General features: G+C 39.5%; 1 protein-coding gene across 5 annotated transcripts in view; it reads right to left on the bottom strand.

Annotated features, from left to right (window-relative positions):
* The window catches only part of FMN2 (formin 2), a 248,375-nt gene that overhangs the window by 3,733 nt on the left and 224,534 nt on the right, over positions 1-20,108 (bottom strand). The window lies entirely within an intron of this gene.

Raw genomic sequence — 20,108 nt, 5'->3', positions numbered from 1 at the left:
GCAATGGTCTGCAAAATACCATTTATAATAAGTATTTGCTATTACAATACCACCAAGAAGACTGTATAATTTACCAGGGAAGATGCAATCACTTCTAATTAGTGAATGTAAAAATCACATTCTCTACCATATCATTAAAATTAGGATGCAAATATATCATGGTTAAAAAATATACTGTCTGACCCAAACAGTTGCTTTGCAAGTGTACGTATTGGAAACTGCATTTCCATCATTCATTGTTTACACTTCTGAAATGACACCTCAACATTTCGCTGTCTGTATATTGCCAACAAAAGCTTTGCCACTCTTGATCCTGACTATTCCCCAATTTGTCCTTCATTTACCCAATGATTTAATTCATTTTGGCAGAAACTTATGAAACGGTTCAGCATAAATGTCCAGTCTTTGCTTTCATATTCATAATTGAGGAAACTTGGTTTTCAATTTAAAACACAAACAAACAAAAATATTTTTCAGTTTCAGAGCAGTTTACAGTCTCTGGTCCTGATTCTGTGATCATTTACTGCTGGGATCAGTGCTTATTATTAGGAGCTGACATCAGCGAGACCGCTCATAGTAGTCAGTGATTGCAGGATTGGAGGCTAGTCTGGAATCCTTACTCACACAAGTATTTATATATTTTGATTTACAATAAGTATGTACAAACCCACCACCACCCTACGCCTGTTCAGGCACCTTTGTCAGATATTAAAAGTACAAAATAAAGCTAATAGCTGCTCCTCCGACCTACAATAAATCAAGCTCAAGCAATGCTCTCTCCCCCTCCAAAAACAGCCCTTATTACGCTCCTTCCTCTCCAAAAGCCTGGGTAGCCCTTGCAGCAGGTTCTGAACAGCGACACATTTGGGCTTTTTTGGACCAAAGAGAGGAATAGGTTCTGAAGCTGAAGGTTTTTCACAATGGGAGTACTTGCTTCAATATAGATCCCTCATGTGAGGAGGGCTGCAAGTCAGGACCTAATTAAATGATGCTCAGCAAACACAGCATCTATGATAGGATAAACCTCCCTGGGTCCAGCAGCAGGGTGTTGTCAGTGGAGTACTATCCCCTAGGACAGGGGTCGGCAACCTTTCAGAAGTGGTGTGCCAAGTCTTCATTTATTCACTCTAAGTTAAGGTTTTGCGTGCCAGTAATACATTGTAATGTTTTTAGAAAGGTCTCTTTCTATAAGTCTATAATATATAGCTAAACTATTGTTGTATGTAAAGTAAATAAGGTTTTTAAAATGTTTAAGAAGCTTCTTTTAAAATTAAATTAAAATGCAGAGCCCCCCGGACCAGGACCCGGGCAGTGTGAGTGCCACTGAAAATCAGTTTGCGTGCCGCCTTCGGCACACGTGCCATAGGTTGCCTATCCCCTGCCCTAGGACCTGCTCCTGTCAGTAGCCTGCCAGAGCCCAGTTCTGGCGAGCTCCAGGACACCGTTTCAAATGTATTTGCTTCATTAAGATTTTGATTGATCTGTGGCTCAATTTAATATTGCCATTGGGTGTTTGAAGCATTGATCCTGTGTCGGGCATTCCGTTATTGAACCTTTATGTTTCAGAGGCTTCTATTGTAAATGGTGACTCTTAATAGGGTGGACTCTTGAGTGAGGGATGGCAATGTACTTTATAAAGAAAAGGATAGCAAAAGAGAGTCAGGTAAAACCCACATTGACTTTCTGTATAGTTGCCGGCAGTGTGAATTTTGGAGACAGCTTAATTTGTCTTTTCATCATCATCCAACAGTGGGAAATAAACAGGAAAAAGATACTGAAGGAATGAGTACAGAGACCAATGATACATCCTTGGGCTGGTCCCAATGGATATTCTCCAAACCACTTGCATGTCTGCTATTTCGCTGTGACTATAAGGAGCAATGTGAGAAGCAGTTTAAAAAAAAAATCAGTGTTTTATGTTAAGGGCCAGATTTTCAAAGGAGACCAGTTCCCATTTAGAAACTTAAATGCAAGTGGCCAGTTTTTTCTCAGCACCCAGTGAAAATGTGACCCCAGTTGTGTCTGCTGAGCACTTTTGAAAATTTGGTGTCAAGTCACTGTCTCTTTTATCCAACTTCGCCAACATCCCCCAGCTTTTTCACAAACGCAAAATGTATACTTTTACAAATCAGCTTTGATCATGATTCTCTGCCAGTTGTGAAATCAAAGCTCTGACTGCACTCAACATCTTAAACTTAACAAATATAGAAATGTTTCTAATTGTACAGTTTTTTTTAAAAAGGTGATTACACGTTATTTTGAAACTGCATTTCCAGTCTAAATGAGAAGCAGATGAGACGGTGCTGCACAATATACACAGAGCCTTTGCAAAAATGCTTAACAGCCAAGTAACGCAGCTTTTGTAAAACATATTTAAAATGGGTTCAATGAAGGTAGCAGCCAAGATGTAGTGGTAGCTGTACAACAGCAGCTTAGACAGATGGTATAAAATGCAGTCAAGTTCACAGGACTCTGTTTGTTCACTTTCAAAGATTGATTTACCCTTTCTAATTGACTTCTATGTAAATTTGATCACATTTGAAGGAAGAAAAGTCACCTCTCTCCTGTGGTCACTTCCTAATAATCTATTAGACAGTTTTTCCAATAAAAGATATTACCTCCCCCCCTTGTCTCTTTAGACACATTTGAGACTTTAAAAAGGGTCTATTACTAAGATTAATATACATTATAACAGTGTATCTATCATTTTATGCAATTATAGCTGCTAGATAAGTGTCATATCCCACTTTAGCGAAAGTGGGTTAGATTCTTGGCTGGTGTAAATCAGCAGAGCTCCATGTGGCCTAGTATGTGCTCCTAACTCATCAACAAATTCATGGGTTATACTAAATAATTTATATTCTGCAAATACTAAGACTTCTCAACAACCTCTAATGCAAAGAACAGATGGTATGAAACACCCCACAATATTTCTCTAAACCAACTCACTCTGATCTGGAAATTGCTGTCCAGTAACATCAGGGAAGCTTTAGTTCCATGCTCCATCCCAAGTTAAGTGACCCTTTTCTGGGACATACTGGCCATTGTGTTTTATTTATGATCACAAATGGCAGTTCTGTTGTGGACTGCGAGTCAATGCAAAGTCGCTGACTTGGATATTTTCTGGTAGATGTCAGAGATGCCCAGGCAGATCCAAGAGAAAACTAACTGTTCTTGGCATTACAATGAGAACAAAAAAAAACAAAAAAACCTCGCATATATTGTAAGTACGTCATCAATACGGTGCTAAAATTCTACCTTTATCAGTGGAAGCTTTGATCTATCCAACACTGATTTTCCCCTCCATTCTTATAAAAATATTTCTAAACCAGATATTGTAACTTAGAGCTGGTTAACATATTTCAAATTCCAAAATTGACAAAGTTTAATTAAAAGTTTGAATTTCATTCAGAAAAGGGATGAAATAACCATAACTTTTAGTGAAAATGTCTCTATATTTCAACCAGCTCTAATTACAGCTTGTGGTCCTATATGAAAGAAATGCTACAGAAGTTGACAGGCAGCTTGGCCAAACCTGAGCAGTGTGGGGCTGCGAGTGTGCTGGGTGGGAATTGGGAGCAAGCAGAGCTGGGCAGCCGGGATCAGGAGGAACTGATCCTGGGGAGGCACTCTGGTGAGTGGCCAGGAAGCGGGTAGTGTGTGAAGGGCTGAGGGGCAAGTTGATGGTGGGCTCTGAGGTGAATGGGGAGTGTTGGTGACTGCAGGGTGAGGGGCTGGAGCTGAGATTGGGATCTTGGAAGGTCAGTGGGGATTTGGGGAGAATGGGGGATGCTGAGGCTGAGGTCAGTGGAATGAATGTCAGGGCTGCTGGTGTGATGTGTATGGGGGCTGTCAGGAGAAGTGGAGGCTGATGGAGGGTCATTTAGGTATATGTGGGGTGGAATGGGAGGGGTATTCAAAGGCTTGTGTGGGGTTTTGTGGGGTAGGGAGCACTTTGCTGAGGAAACCTTGTGCAGGGGCTGTTTATACCGCACAGGGCTGGCAGCAGCTGAAACAGAGCACTCCTGCTCTGGATGTGCTGCTCTGGCAGAGAGGACTGTGAGGCAGCATCCTCAGCGGTTCTCATCCCTCTGGCCTGTTTCTCCTACAGAGGGAACTCACTTCTCAGGAGGATAATTTACATTGGAAACAGCCCCAGCCTGCCAGCTCTCCCCTTTCAGCTCTCCCTTTGGGTTAAAAAATACAGAGGACCCCCCCGGTGTGATCTAGCCAGCAAGTCCTCACCTTCCCTCAGACTCGGTATCCCACCTCTCCTGCTTCCATTCTAACTTGGGCAGGGGCTGGACAACAGCTGCCGTGACATATGGATCTCAGTCTAGTTTGGCAAAGTGCGTGTGTTTCAGACGGTGGGGGCGGGGGGAGGCAGCACACGTTCTCTGCATACCATAACAAGTCTTAGGTGGGGTGGAAATCAGTAAGTTCACTGCTGCTGTTTTGTATTACTACAGCTTTTGAAGAGAACTGCAGTGTTTATATTGGTTTGTTAAGGAGTGGCTTGTTTTGAGAGACAATAGGACTTGTCACTGTTGAAAAACCTGGCCACCCTGCTCAAATTTGCCCCTCCCCACATCATGACAGAGGCGTGTCTGGGTCAGATCTGAATGAGTGGCGCTTGCCTCAGCCCATACTTCTACCATAGCCACTGAATCATCAGCAGGCTCATCATGCCCTCCCCCTGAAAATCCGCTGCACCCCCACAGTGTAGAACCTCTGTTTTAGGGGGCAAGAGGAGAGCAGCATACTGATTTTTCGCCTAAGACAGCAGATTGTCTTGTATATCACGTGCATGGTCTACTTTAAGGAAGGCAGGACCCCCAACATCCACAGAGTACAGGGTCCCAAAAAACTTTAATCTGGGCCTGTTTATATATGTTGAAATCTCCAACTGCAGCTTTGAGTGTTTGCAGGATAGTTCTTGCAGAGACATGGTACAAGCCAATTGGCAATTAAACTTGGACTCTTAATAGGTCTTGTCTTCCAGTTTGGAAAATTAGGTCTTTAATTCTTCAGGACTGTGCAACCCAGTATTAGGCACTAAGAGAGCTTCAACTGCTTCTACTCTAGACTTCTTTATAAAAGGTACATGGTGCGGTGTGACTTATGTTCTAAGACAATGTGCCAGGTTTTGGTAGGATGCATGGCCAATACTAAAAAAAGAACTTCTCTTGAGCCTGTGAATATGTAATTTATGGCACTATAAATGTGGTAAGTGAAAAATAGTGTGGTCTAGTGGACAGGGCCCAAAGCTGGGAGCCAGGAACTACTGAATTCTACTCACAGACAAACCACTTACTCATTGTGTGGCTTTGGGCTACTTTAACCTGTCTGTCTCTTGGCCTCCTGCTCCTGTGATGAGATGCATGCAGGCAGATTCTTGTGCTGCAGGAAGCCTCAATGAAGTCAATAAAACTCCACATGCATGCATCTTTAGCATCAGAAACTAAGCTTCTTCATCTGTAAAATGAAGATAAAATTAACCTGCATCACTGGGGTGCTGTGTGAGGCTTAATTTGTGACTATGTAAAAAATGGAAAGCATCGTGTAAGTGTTAAACTGTAGTATTACATACAAGAAGTCTGGTAAAAGCATTACCTTTTATCTCTAGCCTACAGCTGTGGTCATTAGGCTTCTTCAGTGCTAAATCCAAAAGCAACTAAACTATTATTAATTGTTGCAATGTGCAAACATATATTCTGAAGGCTGAAAATATGACTTAATCCAGGATTTTGTTTAAATTTAAAATTAAAATGTACTGATTTCTCCTTTCAAAAAGCTCTAAAAATATACTGGTTTGAAAATTTCTACCACTTAAAATTACAGAAATCAAAAGGGCAGACAAGCAGCCACCAGCTAGACTAATACTTTAGATTAGTTGGACATGACTTTGAAATGTCATCAGCAGTTTCCTCCCTTCCTTGGGAGTCAGTATGTTTGTACTTTTTCACTATGATAAAGTGGACAGAGGAATGAACTCATTTTAAATCCCCTTTTCTTTGCCAACTGCCATGTTTTATAATACGTGCCGTGATGTGCACAGGATTTGTCAGTTATTTAAATTACTAATTTAGAATTATGCAAATGATTATATTTAGCATTTCCATTGTGTTTTCATCTCTCTCTCTCTCTCTCTCTCTCTCTCTATATATATATATACACACACACATATATATATATATATATATATATATGAAAGGAATTTGCAAAAGTGGATAAGCATAAGGCAGAAAAGTGAGAACAACCTTGGCTAATATATTTTCTATTTGCTCTATTAAGAAATATGCTAAAAATTAGTCTTATATATGTATGACTGATTTAATATATATTGAAATATATGTTGAATATCTTATAATGTATAAAGTTCCTATCACCATACCAATCAGCAATACTTGCAAAAAAATTAAAACAGAAATTATATTTAAATAGCTATAAAGTATGAACAAAATTAAAGAGAACAACCTGTGCTAGCATCAAAACTATAGTATTAGCCACACAGGAATATAACAAAAGAAATGACGACAAAGGGAAAAATACCAAATCAATAAAAAGATCGAGGGGAGAGGGGAAGGGCCGAGAATCGTGGAATGTCCACAATTCTAATAACAAACAAGAATCTTGGAAGGGATATAAGCCATCATGCCTCAAGGAACAAACTCACCTCTTACTAATGGTGTTAAGAGGAAACTTTCCCTGGGGGCAAATTATTCCATAACTGGCTACTGCAGGGCTTCTTGCACCTTCCCCCGAAGCATCTGGTGTTGTCCACTGGGAAGCAGGTCACTGGATTTGATGGACCACTGATCTGATCCAACTGCTATATTCCTAAATATGTTTTGTCTAAGTAAGCACTGTGAGGTTGGGCCCCATTTTTGTGATAAATGTTGTAGCTATTACAACACAAATCCACTGAACAAATTCACAGTTTCAAGTGAATCAGAAAAAAGTAGGTCAGTTATATGTCATAATCCTGGAAGAAGATGTGGCTGAATGTACAGTATATAAAAATTAAAGGTCACAAGCTCATTTACTCATACACATTTTACTATTCTTTAATAGACAGTCTAAGAAACTAGTCTTAATATTTTTATATGAATAATAAAGTAGGATACATTTTGCTAAAACATACACTTTTACTTACTGCTCTGACGATATCAACCCTATCTCAGCTCTCTTCACTGGATTCCTACTTCATTCTGCATAAAGTTCAGACTCCTTTATGTCATTTTCAAGGCTTACCACAATTTTACTTCATCTACATCGCATTGTTTCTACTTACTTTTACTCTCACACCTTTTGCGCTGCTCACTCATCTTATCTTGGTGACAATCTCTTTGGCTCACTCACATTTTTGTGCCTTTTTTCTCACTCGCCTGCTATTGACTTCAGTGTCAATGCAGGTGGAAGTGCTATTTAATGAGTTTTACTCGGATGTAATAATTTTTTGAACACTGTAAGCAACCTGGTCAGAGAGATAAAGTTACTGTTTAACTATGGTGAGTTATTACAATTTCCTGTATGAATATATTTATCTAACTTCATAGGGGACTGTGGGAAAAGCAAGCCGGAAAGCAACATTTCTATACAAGAAAACCCCATTGGGGTGGGGGAGAAAAGGGAGGACAATTACAGAACAATGGCATACATCCAGGTTGATGTGACACAGATCTTCTAAAAAGCCCTTTGCTGGAAAGGGGAAGGGTGTCAATTGTCAGGAGCTTTCTAGTGGGACAGGCTGACAGAGAGACACTCTGCAGAGGAAATCTAAAAAAGTTGGTTCATCCCTAGATCCATGGAATGGCAAGCCTCTGGCAAAGGTGGGTGCACATATAGACTGGTTTATTGTTTTTAAGATCTGTTTTCTCCTAAATGCTTTGGTTCTAAATAAATAATGCTTGCTTTTAAGGGGGCTGTTTGGTCACTGTATTACCACAGTAATTGCTGCTTATGGGTAAAGAAATGTAGGGCCAGTCTACACTACAGCACTACAACAGCAGAGCTGCACCAATGCAATGGTGCCACTGTAGCACGTCTGGTGAAGACACGCTATGCCGATGGGAGAGCGCTCTCTCACCAGCATAATTACTCTACCTCAGCGAGACGCGTAAGCATTGTTGGCGGGAGAGCATCACCTGCCGACAGTGCAAAACTTGTGTCACTTTTCACACCCTTGAGTGATGTAAGTTAGATCAGCTTAAACGATAGTGTAGACCTGCCCCAAGTCAGACCTGCTGAGATCTTGTGTGATTCCATCCTGAGACAGGTGATGGCGCAAGGCCTGAGAACAGAGAAGAGGATGCGTTCAGACAGACCAGGAGGGGTCAGAGGTGCAGTTAACCCAATAACTGTGATAAGGACTACTCACATGCTTAAAATTAAGCATGTGCTTAACTGCTTTGCTGGATCCAGGCCTGAAAGTCCTCAGTTTCCATTTTTAAAGCCCTTCCCAAAATCCACTCCTTTCAGCAAATTTTCACTTCCATTCCATTGCTAGCTACTCCTTTTCTGCCCCACCGTATTGCCTCGATTAAAACACAAGATTATACAAGTTTCATACATAACACAATATCAGTCACATTCTCTTTTATAGTTTTTGCCCCTCCCTTCTTCACCTGTTGTCATTTCTTGTGTTTTTTAAAATCAAGACCTAATCTTACAAACACTTACTAGCAGGGTTAGTACTCACTATTGTGGATTGTCCAATTTAAAGCTAATGTTGTTCCAGTACTGTAAAAGGGTAAATGAGATGACCCAGGTAATTATAAGCCTGTCGACCTGACATTGATCCTGGACAAGATAATGGAGAGGTTGATACAGGACAAAGGAGCATAATATAATTAATGCCAATCAACATGGATTTAAGGAAAATCCTGTTAAACTCACTTGATATCTTTTTCCATGAGATGACAAGTTTGGTCGATAAAGGTAATAGTAATATATTATAAAAAGAGATATATTATACTTATGCAGCATCAAGTCAAATGTCTTACAGAAGTCTGACATTTTAATTAAAAACTAGAATACTACAAAATTAATATGGCACACATTACATGGATTAAAAGCTGGCTAACAGGATAGTTCTCCAAATTTAATTGTAAATGAGCACGTGTGTTTCTAGGGGGATTCCCACAGAAATCAGTCCTTGGCACTATACTATTTGAAGATGATCTGGAAGAAAACAAAATCATCACTGATAAAGTTTTCAGAGGACACAAAAAATAGGGGAGTGGTAAATAATGAAGAGGACAGATCACGGATACAGAGGGATCTGAATTGCTTGGTAAGCTGGCAACTGCAAGCAAACACTATCCATGTTAATAGGGGCAAAAGTAAATGTATACATATATGAACAGAGAATGTAGGCCATACTTACAGAATGGGGGACTCTACCCTCGGAAACAGTGACTCTGAGAAAGATTTAGAGGTGGTGATGGATAACCAAATGAACATGAACTCCCAGTGCAATGCTGTGGCCAAAAGGATGAATGTGATCCTTGGATGTTGATCAATTGGAGAGGGTTCAGAGAAGAGCCCAAGAATGGTAAAAGAATTAGAAAACCTGCCTTATAGTGGCAGATTCAAGGAGTTTAATCTACTTAGTTTAACAAAGGGAAGGTTAAGGGGTGACTTGATTACAGTCCATAAGTACCTACATGAGGAACACATATTTGACAACGGACTCTTAAATGTAGCAGAGACAGATATAGCAAGATTCAATGGCTGGAAGTTGAAGCTAGAGAAATTCAGACTGAAAAAAAATCAGGCATACATTGTTAAGAGGGTAATTAACTATTGGGACACATTATCAAAGGTTGTGATGGATTCTCCATCACTGGCAATTTATAAATCAAGACTGGGTGTTTTTCTAAAAAGAGATGCTCTAGTCCAAACAGATTATTTTGCAGAAATTCTATGGCCTGCGTTACACAGAGAGTCCCACTAGATGAGCACAATGGTGCCTTCTGGCCTTGGAATATATGAATCTATAAATTGCAGAGACCAGTCACAGCAGTGTGCAATCTCAGGATCAGACCTGTACGATGCTTTATAAATATTAAGTAAAATTTCCATAATTTTAATCCACCTCATTCAGACAGATGTATGTCTTCACTTAGCTAAAATGCTTTATTCCAGCAAGGACTTCCTCCAATGCAGCTACAGCAATAGTGGAACACTCAGTAAATATAAAAAACATGTAACATCCATGAGCATGTGAAAAACTTACATTTTTAGCTAGTTATTATGCAGTGCAAAAGAGAGGCTCTCAAATCCTGCCTTTGAATAAAATTTGGATAGTCTACTAAGGGTTAATCTAAACAGAGGGAGCGGTTTCTTGTTTCCATCATAATAAAATTGTTTTTCTCCAGCACTTTCACCTCCCACTCCCCCCAATTTATTGTCAGGCAAACATATACAAAAAGTTCACCATGATTAAGTTTAAAGACAGCTTGCAAGATGAATAAGGGAGATACACTTTGGCACAGATACAGGAAAAAGAAACCAGACGTCCTTGCAGCCCTGAAGGCAGAATCATTTTATCTACCTTCTAGACCAAACGCCAGCCTGACCACAGCCTTATCAAGACTGAGAGAATTTCTCTCATCATTCAATCCAACAAGAAGGGGAGCCACTTCCCTGCCACAAAACATTAATAATTTTGTCTGAATAAGTATCTGTGGCAGACAGATTCATTTCCGACTGGCTCCGAGTAGGGCTTGGTGGAGACACCCTTACACTTCACTAGAGAGTCTACTAGTACATGACAAATTTAAACATACTGACAAGGTTGGAATGTTCCATGCTTTAGGTAGTAGAAATGGTCACAACAAACCTTCCAACAACAAGCTAAGAGCAGACATTATTATTACTCTTCGAAAAGATACTTCATGAAACTCAACACCATTGTGTCTGTACAAATTAAATACATTGTGAGACAGAGTAAAAAACTAAGTGAGGAAAGAGATTCCATAATTTGAATTAAATGGATTTTTAATCAGTTAAATAAAAGAAAAAAGGGATATCACGTGCTAAACAAAGGCTTTCAACTGTTCTGTGAGGATTGCTCTCTGTCTTGCAAGTAACATGTTTATAATACTAAGACATATGAGCAATTTCTTTAAAAATCAGCCAAACCATTCAGTGCCAGATATTTCTCCAATCTCTGGAGTACCACATAAGGAAAGAGAGTTATAAAAATCTTTCTTGTGAAACTGTTTATGAAGAGAAGGGCTAAATGTGATTATTTCACCCTGTTTTTAAATGTGTTTATTTAATTATTTACTAAATACTCTTTTAGAGCAGAAGGTCATATTTCTTGCATGAGATAATCACAGCTAGAAATCAGAATTGTTAAAATAAAAGTAGTTTATAAAACACAAGCAAAAGTTTAGAGCTCTTGCACTAAGCTATCAGGGTTGAAGTGATGAAACAGACATGATTCAGTAACTGACTGCAAAGACTTTTACATAGATAAGAAGCACATTATAATGTACCTGGTCCCATCAAATTGACGGATGAAACCTAACCTCTGCCTACCAACAAAGAGGTTATGCATTGGACTATCTTGATATCACAGCCAACTTCTTGCACTGCTCCTTTAAGGACTGTGTAGCAGACAATAGCTGGCCGAAAGGCACTGTGATTAATCATACTTTGGCTCAGAGGATCAAGGACAAATGGATTAAAATGTTTTAATCTGACCACTTAAAATAGAAGCTAACCTGTAGCAGAAACCTGGACATTTTCCTCCTTTGTCAACAACTGATGCCCAGTACTGCCCGGAGATGTCATTTCTTAAACACACATCTTGACAATACAACAAAAAAGGTGCCTGGTATGTTTTGTTGATGAAGATTTCATTGAGATTAGCGAGTATTGTAGATCTACATTTTATTTATTTTACTTTCAGAGATTAGTCCACATCTTTGGATGATGAAATCTGGCATATAACTCCCTTGACTTGTACATTATAGAAACATGGAATCATAGAACCAGAAGGGACCTCGAAAGTTCTTCTAGTCCAGTCCCCTGCACTCATGTCAGGACTAAGTATTATATAGACCATCCCTGACAGGTGTTTGTCTAACCTGCTCTTGAAAATCTCCAATGATGGAGATTCCACAAACTCCCTAGGTGATTTATTCCTGTGTTTAATTACCCTGACAGTTAGGAAGTTTTTCCTAATGTCCACCTAAACCACCCTTGCTGCTGTTTAAGCCTCTTGCTTCTTGTCCTATCCTCAGGAGTTAACGAGAACAATTTTTCTCCCTCTTTCTTATAACCGCCTTTTATGTACTTGAAAACTTATGTCCCCCCCTCACTCTTCTCTTCTCCAGACTAAACAAATCCATTTTGTTCAATCTTTCCTCACAGGTCATGTTTTCTAGACCGTTAATCATTTTGTTGCTCTTTTCTGGACTTTCCTCCAGTTTGTCCACATTCTTTCTGAAATGCGGTGCCCAGAACTGGACATAATACTCCAGTAGAAGCCGCATCAGCGCAGAGTGGAGCAGAAGAATTACTTCTCAGGCCTTGCTTACAACACTCCTGCTAATATAGCCCAGAATTATCTTTGCTTTTCTTGCAACAGTGTTACATGTTGACTCATATTTAGCTTGTGATCCACTATGATCCCCAGTACTCCTTCCTAGGCAATCATTTCCCATTTTGTGTGTGCGCAACTGATTGTTCCTTCCTAAGTGGTGTATTTTGAATTTGTCCTTATTGAATTTCATCCTATTTACTTCAGACCATTCCTCCAGTTTGTCCAGATCATTTTGAATTTTAATCCTATCCTCCAAAGCACTTGCAACCCCTCCCAGCTTGGTATCGTCTGCAAAATTTACAAGTGTACTCTCTATGCCATTACTTAAATCACTGATAAAGATATTGTACAGAATGTGACCCAAAATGGATCCCTGCGGGACCCCACTTGAGATGTCCTTCCAGCTTGCCTGTGAACCACTGATAACTACTCTCTGGGAACAGATTTCCAACCAGTTATACACCTACCTTATAGTACTTCCATCTAGGTTGTATTTCCTTATAGTGTTTATAAGAAGGTCATGGGAGACAGTATGAAAAGCCTTACTAAAGTCAAGATATACCACATCTACTGCTTCCCCCTCTCTACAATACTTGCTACCCTATCAAAGAAAGCTATTAGGTTGGTTTGACAATACTTGTTCTCGAAAAAGCCATGCTGACTGTTACTTATAACCTTATTATCTTGTAGGTATCTGCAAATTGATTGCTTAATTAAGCATTTTGTGTCTGTTTTAATTAAGCTGACCGGTGTGTAATTCCCTAGCGTGTCCTTATTTCCCTTTTTATAGATGGGCACTATATTTGCCCTCTTCCAGTCCTCTGGAATCTCTCCCATCTTCCATGACTTTTCAAAGATAATCACTAATGGCTCAGATATCTCCTCAGTCAGCTCCTTGAGTATTCTAGGGTGTATTTCATCAGGCCTGGTGACTTGAAGACATCTGACTTGTCTAAGCAATTTTAACTCGTTCTTTCCTTATTCTGATCCTATCTCATTTTCACAGGTATTCATTATGTTAGAGGTTCAATTGCTGCTAAACTTTTTAGTGATGACTGAAACAAAGAATATGAATGAGAGGCTGTTAGGCAGCTCTCTTAACACCACATTCTACAGGCCATTACCCTCCGATCCCACTTAGGGTTACCAAAAGAAACTACACTATCTGCTCAAGAAACTCCCTGAAAAACACAAGAAAAAATCTGCACAGACACACCCCTAGAACCCTGACCAGGGGTATTCTATCTGCTACCCAAGATCCATAAACCTGGAAATCCTGGATGCCCCTCTCATCTCAGGCATTGGCACCCTGACAGCAGGATTGTCTGGCTATGTAGACTCTCTCCTGAGGCCCTACACTCCCAGCAATCTTTGAGACACCACTGACTTCCTGAGGAAACTACAATCCATTGGTGATCTTCCAGAAAACACAATCCTGGCCACTATGGATGTAGAAGCTCTCTACACCAACATTCCACACAAAGATGGACTACAACCCACCAGGAACAGTGTCCCTGATAATGTCACGGCAAAAATAGTGTCTGAACTTTGTGACTTTGTCCTCACCCACAACTATTTCACATTTGGGGACAATGTATACCTTCAAGTCAGTGGCCCTGCAATGGGTACCCGGCATGGCCAACATTTTTATGGCTGACTTAAAACACGCTTCCTCAGGTCTCATCTCCTAATACCCCTACTCTACTTGCACTACATTGATGACAATCATCTGGACCCATGGAAAAGAAGCTCTTGAGGAATTCCACCATGATTTCAACAATTTCCACCCCACCATCAACCTCAGCCTGGACCAGTCCACACAAGAAATCCACTTCCTGGACACTACAGTGCTAATAAGCAATGGTCAAATAAACACCACCCTATACTGGAAACCTACTGACTGCTATACTTACCTACATGCCTCCAGCTTTTATCCAGCCTACAGCCAAGCTCTAAGATACAACCGCATTTGCTCCAACCCCTCAGACAGAGACAAACACCTACAAGATCTCTATCAAGCGTTCTTACAACTACAATACCCACCTGCTGTAGTGAAGGTACAGATTGACAGAGCCAGAAGAGTACCCAGAAGTCACCTACTACAGGACAGGCCCAACTAAGAAAGTAACAGAATGCCACTAGCCATCACCTTTAGCCCTCAACTAAAACCTCTCCAGCACATCATCAAGGATCTACAACCTATCCTGAAGGATGATCCCTCACTCTCAGAGATCTTGGGAGACAGGCCAGACCTTGCTTACAGACAGACCCTCAACCTAAAGCAAATACTCACCAGCAACCATACACCACACAATAAAACACAAACCCAGGAACCTATCCTTGCAACAAAACCCGTAGCTAACTCTGTCCATATATATATTCCAGGGACACCATCATAGGACCTAATCACATCAGCCACACTATCAGAGGCTCATTCACCCGCACATCTACCAATGTGATATATGCCATCATGTGCCAGCAATGCCCCTCTGCCATGTACATTGGCCAAACCAGACAGTCTCTATGCAAAAGAATATGTGGACACCAATCAGACGTCAAGAATTATAACATTCAAAAACCAGTCGGAGAACACTTCAACTGCCCTGGTCACTCAAATACAGACCTAAAAGTCGCAATTTTTCAACAAAAAAAAAGTCAAACACAGATTCCAATGAGAAACTGCAGAACTGGAATTAATTTGCAAAATAAACACCATTAAATTAGGCTTGAATAAAGACTGGGAGTGGATGAGTCATTACACAAACTAAAAACTATTTCCCCATGCTAATTTTCCCCCTACTGTTACTCACACCTTCTTATCAACTGTTGGAAATGGGCCATCCTGATTATCACTACAAAAGTTTTTTTTTCTCCTGCTGATAATAGCCCACCTTAATTGATTAGTCTCATTAGACTTGGTATGACAACACCCATTTTTTCATGTTCTCTTTGTGTATATCTATCTTCCTACTACAGTTTCCAGTGCGTATCTTTAGCCCACAAAAGCTTATGCTTATGCTCAAATAAATTCATTAGTCTCTAAGGTGCCACAAGTACTCCTTGTTCTTTTTCCTGAAACAAAGAAGTCATTAAGCATCTCTGCCATTTCCACGTTTTCTGTTATTGTTCCCCCCTGCGCCCATTGAGTAATGGGCCTACCCTGTCCTTGGTCTTCCTCTTGCTTCTAATATTACTCCCGTTTCAATCTTGAGTATTGAATGGCCTTTGGATCCATTTCAGTACTACAAGTCCTTGGCACTCTGCAAAACTTGATACTAGAGCTGATCAGAAATTTTCTGCTGGAATGATTCTCTGACAAAAAATGCAGTTTCTGTAAAATTTCTGGCTGGAAAATCTAAATGAAATTTTTCATTTTGGACAGGTTCCACCCAAACAGGAATATTTAGTTTTGAACTGTTCAGCTTAGAACTGATGTGAAACATTTTTCCCGGATCATGGTGCATAGCCTTATTAAAGTTGTAATTTGGGCCCCCGTTCTCTCCTATTGTCTGGGCTCTGTGGAGGACTACATCTCTCACATTGGAGAATGGACTTCCCTACAATCAAGCAGCGTGGGACATCAAGGCATGAAAGTGCCTTTGTGTGCATCATGGGAGATGTAATCCGACCAGGAAGTCTGGCCCATAGGGAAGAATGGAAGCATCAAGTATTCAAATAAGAGCACCCATGAGGCGAAGCACCACAATAGGAAATGCAGTTTAATGTTGAACTTAGAAGCATTTCAAGTTAATATAAACCAAAATCAAACATTTTGATTGCAGAATGTTGAAATGTTCATTTTGATTGAAAGTGTAGAAATGTTTCATTTCGACATTTCCTAATTTACATTTTTTGAATACTTCACTCCATGAAATATTTTAATATTGCATTTTTTCTCCTGATTTAGGATGACAAATGTTGAAACATTAGAATTTCCTGTGGGACAGAACTTGCAAATTTCACTCAGCATCACTTGGAACGAAGATCCTGGTGGTCTAGGGATTTTGTCTTACTCTGCTATGCAACAAGAGAAAGGCCTATTGTGTAATAACCATGGTGTCCAACCATATATAGAGAAACATATCTGCACAAATACACTGTCACATCCAAAGTTCAAAAGGGCAACACTTTTAAAATTAAAGGAAATCCCATCCTTAAGTCACCAAATTGTGCCTATGTACAGCAACTCATAGGGTACTGAAAAAGCAGCAGAATTGCCAACTCTTGTGATTTTATTACAAGTATCTCATATACACATACATGTACATATATACACATACACACACACAAAATGTTTTTATACCTCCTGATTTATACCAGCAAATTCATGAATTTTGTTCTTAGTCAAAGTGGTCACCATTTCCCATTACTTTCAATAAGACTGAAGCAAGGCTACCTTCAGGACAGATGACCATCATTTCCTTACATCCTACATCAGCTAATTTTACATTCATTTTGAAATGTGGCATTGCTAGGCAATGCTACTAATCTTCATTATCACAAGAATGACACATTGAAGACTTACTATAGAAATTTTTCACCCTCTGATTCTCCCCTCACTTCCCCATTCCTTACTAAGTGAATAGTTCCATGTTCCCAGATCTCTCATTCTCAGGTCTAATTTACTGGCTCTTATTATAAGGGTTAACAAAAGATCCCCTAAATTACTTTGGGAGGACATAGCTCGTGCTAGGAGATTTAATGCCCTTTTTTGCAAGCAATAGTGGCAGGTTACCAGTATGCGTCTTACTCTGCAATGCATAGATATCTAATGCCAGACATTAAATTGCTCAACGGCAAGTTTTAAATCATCCTGCTGGGGAATCTGTAGGGAGACAGACCAGTCTTTCTGCAGAGTGAGATCAATACGCTGTGGAGACATGTTGGCCAGGAATCTCCCTTTCATCTAGATATACAAGGTGAAACGCCAAGTGCCAGTTTAGTTGCTATACTTATGGGAATGGACAACTTTTAGAGTCAAATGAGGAGTAAATTTAGGGGGTTACAGATTTTTAAAATGTCAAAGATTTAGCATGGGAGTTAAAAGGTTGGATGGAGTCAGTGAAATGAAGTAATCATACTTAGTGTGAGGTGGAAAATGTCAGAACTTTACAATAATGATGTAGATCTAGTTTATAACCTCCTCCTACCTACAGCTGAGAGTCAAAGTGTATTTCTATTAGCTGACACCCCATTTCATAAATATGCGCCAGGGTGAGTAGACAATCAGTTTTCCCTCACACACATTTAAGAGTCCCCAATTGTTCCTCTCCTTTTGTCTTCTTCTGTGCAAGCAGGAGCTCTTCCCCACGTTCAGATAGACTCCTACAATTTTGCAAGGGGTGGGGCATCAGTGATTGTTTGAAGAGACTGCAGCAGTACTCTGAGCAGAGGTAGAGAGAAAGGCGCTTCTGTGCCTACTCTGCCACTCAAAAAAGAGAGGTGGGATTATTAACAACGCCTCTCCAGGTTTAGTGGCAAGGCTAGCAGGTTTTAATTAGGCTCTAATGCTGCTCCAGTGATACCGGCATTTTAAAATGTCAGACTTTTCCTTTTATTTATTTTTTTAAACTTAAAATAAAGGTCTGAAAGCCTTCTCCTCTCTTTGCTACTTTCATGAGCCAGAGTATACATAATTAAAAAAAAAAAAGAAGAGTTTGTCTCTGTTAGTCTTGAAAGACAGATTTTGCCACCCAGACCAATAGAAGACATTCCAATAATTAACTTTGTATATAACTATACCCCACAAGGGTTTACTCGCTCTGTATTTGACTGCCATACAAGTGTGTCTGCACTCTCTGGGGATTGTTCTCCGAGACTGAGGAATTTGCCCACCTCAGTCTGAAGATAAGACTCTAAACGTGCTTCCACAGATTTCCCTCCTCCCAGTCAATCTTCAATTCTTGGGGAGGTTCTTGTCCTACCCCTCCAGACTGTTCCAGGTTTATAGTTAGGTGGCACAGTTGTTCCTGCCTAGCCCCTCTGTCTCCCTTCTTTGGATGGTAGAGGAGGCAGCCAGTGTTCCTTTCTCTCTGATCAGGCTCAAGCGCAACTAAGTCTGAAAAAAAATGTGTTTCATGATGGACACCTCATTACAGGACAATCTAGAGAACCAGAAGGAATTCAGAGAAATTTAAAAAAAATAGGAGATTGATGAGATTGATTTAAAAGGAAAAAGTTAAATACTTACAGCTTGACATGCTCAAGGGGGACAGGATTAAAGCTGGGTGAAATTTTTTCACCAAAACATTTTTTTGGTGAAAATGCAGATTTGGTGACACTGAAACATTTAGCAAATTCATGTTGATTTTGCCAAATTGCTTCACCCAAATAAAATAAAATAAATTAATTCCAAATGGAAATATTTAAAAAAAATTATCAGAAACAACTTTTTTGAAAAAATCCTTTACTTTTATGTAATTTAAATAAAAAAGATTAAAAAGTGCTCGTAGTAGTAATGAAGTGTTTCACTTCGGGTCTAACAAAACGTTTGACCCAAAAATGACTTTTTTAAGCTTTTCAATTTGCTGAAAAAATTATTTTCTGTTCAACTTGATTTTTTTTCCAATTTTTGAACACTGCTAATGAACAGAAAACTATGTTATTTGCACAGCTCTAGATAAAATAGCTGCCTTTAAACAAAACATTTCACATCTAGATGTCTGAGAGTCTTAATCCCAAACACTGAACAGCAAATGTTTGCCCAGGACCAAGATCAGACATTTGGATTCCAAATAGTGGATGTGCTACCTTCACCTACAACATGCTGTATCCCTGAACACAGCTCTAATCCTACCCTAAGTGACCTATCCTGCTTCTATTACACCCACTTTTCAGAATCCCATCACATGATCCATGAGGTCTGGGCTGTAACATATACTGATAGACACATGCTCAGAGCTCATAATATGTGACTGTAACATGTGGTCTATTAATGGCACATTACAAAAATATAGTTGAATTATCTTACTTTTTTTCTTCCAAGTTTGTTAGTTTGTTAATTTAAAAATCGAGCCAAATTCTAATGTTCATGGAGTTGCACAGACATAACGAGCGCCGAATTTGGCGCCAATTGTTTGCAAGCTTATGATATTTTTTCATCTCTGAAAAGATTATACCTGCCAAGGTTGAATATCAAAACAAAGCCATTTTTAGTTATGAAATGCAGAACAAAAGTATTTTAAAGTACAAAACATGCTTTTTAAAAAAAAAAAAGATTTGTGTAAATAAAAAAAATGGCTAAATGGGTCTTGTTTAGACTTTAAAAAAAATCACTCTTAGGCTGAGACCCAGCATAAGAAATTTCAGCCTAAAGGGAACATTTCTGAGAATATTATAAACAACTCAAAGTGATTTAGAATGGAATGCCCATCTTATCCTTGACTAAAGTGTTGCTACCAAACACAGTGCTATTAAGAAAATCCCAGTAGTACTAATGACAGAAATATGCTTTAAGTGTAAATTTCAGGTGCATTTTTCTTTTTATTGCTACTGTATTCAGCAGTGTCTTGTAGAATTTTCTCTGTGACTGGTATTTTCCATTTCTGCT

Source organism: Mauremys mutica, chromosome 3 (assembly GCF_020497125.1).
Source record: "Mauremys mutica isolate MM-2020 ecotype Southern chromosome 3, ASM2049712v1, whole genome shotgun sequence".
Taxonomy (NCBI): Eukaryota; Metazoa; Chordata; order Testudines; family Geoemydidae; genus Mauremys; species Mauremys mutica.
Note: the sequence above shows the minus strand (reverse complement) of the source record. Positions and strands in the feature narration are given on the sequence as shown.